Source organism: Chenopodium quinoa, unplaced genomic scaffold (genome assembly GCF_001683475.1).
Source record: "Chenopodium quinoa cultivar QQ74 unplaced genomic scaffold, ASM168347v1, whole genome shotgun sequence".
Lineage (NCBI taxonomy): Eukaryota > Viridiplantae > Streptophyta > Magnoliopsida > Caryophyllales > Amaranthaceae > Chenopodium > Chenopodium quinoa.
The window spans coordinates 2,185,136-2,187,841 of record NW_018745251.1 but is presented as its reverse complement, the minus strand read 5'-3'; positions in this window follow the sequence as shown (position 1 = coordinate 2,187,841).

Genomic DNA, 2,706 nt, shown 5'->3' with positions numbered 1-2,706 from the left:
GTAGAGGATGAGAGAGATGGTGCATCTTTGACTGAGGTTGTGATTGAGACACCTAGTGAGGTGAGAGTAGAGAAAGAAATTGTGAAACCCAAGCTTCCTAATCCACAAAAATTCTTGAGACACAAGTTGGATGAACAATTTGAAATATTTATTGACATGCTCAAACAACTTCACCTTTCTCCACCATTTACCAAAGTTGTCACCCAAATGCCTAACAATGCAAATTTCCTCAAAGACATTTTGAGCGGTAGGATTACTTGTGATGTTGTGGAGACGGTGAACTTGATCAATAATTGTAGTGCATTCATAATGAACAAGATGCTACCTAAGATAAAGATCCCGGAAACATTTCCGTCCCTTATGCCATTTACAAAATGCAAATCGACAATGCCTTATGTGACCTAGGAGCTAGTGTTATCCTTATGCCATATGTCGTGTACGAAAAAATTAAACTAGGGGAACTCTTATCTACTAATATCACTTTGCAAGTGGCCGATAGGTCAATTAAGTTTCCTAAGGGTAAGGTGGAGGATTCCCCTTTGAGGGTTGGGATATTTGTGTATTCCAGTGAATTTTGTGGTGCTTGAGATGGACGAAGATTCTAGTATTCCTATCATTCTAGGGATACCATTCCTCACAATTTTCGGGTGATAAGATAGATTTGAAGAGTGATAAAATTTCACTCAAAGTAGGAGATGAGGTGATAGAATTTGACTTGAATGATAGTATGAAGTACCCAAGTTCTTGTTTAGAAAATTGCATGTTGATTGATTCTCTTGATCATGTTGTGTCTTCCATGCATGAGAAATTTTCCACCTCTAATGATGCTCTTGAGAATGTATTGTTGAATAAGGAAAAGATAAGTGCTCCTAGAAAGGAGATGGCTTTGTATGAAGATGTGCTCAATAGAATCCTTAAAGATGTTGATGAGAAAATGTGCTTGAGCATTTCTGGCCAAGAAGCATTGCAAGTGGCTACATCAAAGGAAGGTAAAGATGTTCCTACGGTAGAACTCAAACCTCTTCCATCACATCTTAGGTATGAGATCTTGGGACCCAACTCACTCTTTCTCGTGATTGTTAGCTCTTCTTTGAGTGAGCGACAAGCTCACGAGTTGTGTGGTGTTTTTGAAAGCACCAAAGTGCTTTGGGTTGTACCATTGATGACCTCAAGGGTATAAGCCCCGCTTTATTTACACACTATATAACCCTTGAGAAGGGTGCTCTCCCTTCTATTGAGAGGCAACGAAAGCTACATCGCCAAATGGGAGATGGTAATATTGGTCCACTACGGAACATGATTGCATAAAATATGTTAACAAATGTCCAGAGTACCAAATGTTCACTAATTTACAGCACCATTCACCATCCGAACTATACAATCTCACATCCCCTTAGTCTTTTTCAACATGGGGAATTGACATAATTGGTAAAATTTCTCCAACTAGAGCAGGAGGACACGAGTACGTATTAGTAGCCATTGATTAATTTACCAAGTGGATTGAGGCTGCTTCTTACGTGAATATCACTTCAAACATGTCGCAAAGTTTCTCGAACAAAACATATTTTGTAGATATGGAGTTCCACATGAACTAATTAGTGATCAGGGATCTCAATTCAAAGCTGAAGTTGAGACCCTCTTAACTCGTTATAAAGTAAAACATTTCATCTGCATATAGGCCTCAAATGAATTGAGCTATAGAATAGGAAAATAAAAATATAATAGTCATCATTAAGAAAATGCAAAAAATTATAAAGACTGGCCGAATAAATTAAACTTTGCACTATGGAGTTACAAAACGTCCATACGAACATCAATAAGAGTAACTCCATACTCCTTAGTTTTTGGAATGGACGCAGTTCAACCAGTCAAATTGGAAATACCATCCCTATGCATCGTACTGGAAAGTAAGCTACCAGAATCTTAATGGGTAAGAGCGAGGTATGAAGAGCTTTTATTCCTCGATGAACAATGATAAAGAGCTTTGCATCATGTATAAGTTTACCAATGATGTATTGCGCGTCATTTTAACAAAAGGGTACGATCCAGAAATACCAAAGAAGGTGACTTTTTACTAAAGGAAGTTAGGGGTCCACCAACTGATCCAAGAGGGAAATTCAAGCCTAATTGGATAGGTCCCTACCGCGTAATTGAAATCCTATCAGGAGGAGCCGTCAGATTAATGGATATTGGAGGTGATGAAATTCGCCAATTAATAAAAATTTATCGACTTAAAAAATATTGCATATGAAATCTAGATAAACTCGTTCATTCATTAAATAAATCATTTTTAGCATTCAATAAAATATTCTATGCGTTATGCACTTTACCAAATAACACAGTAAAATACATAACACTTGGGGGGGGGGTAATTTAAAAATAATAGACCATTCTATGTGTTCAGATTTTTTCGAACATCACGAAAAATCTTTACACTAGGGGGGGTAATAATGCAGAAAATAAAAACGTTAACACTTGAAGTACAGGTGTCGCGCGCGACAGGCTCGCGCAATCTCTGATGTTGCGCGCGCCACCTGAGCCCAGAATTTTTACGCTCAATTAAAGTTACGACTTTTACTTGTGATAAAAAGAGGGTGTTTCTCGAAAATAACATATACTCAGAAAATAAAAATTAAACTTTGATTGAAGCTTTGTCTAAACAAAGTTTATTTAACTTTTTCATTTAATTTCTACATAAGAGAGATT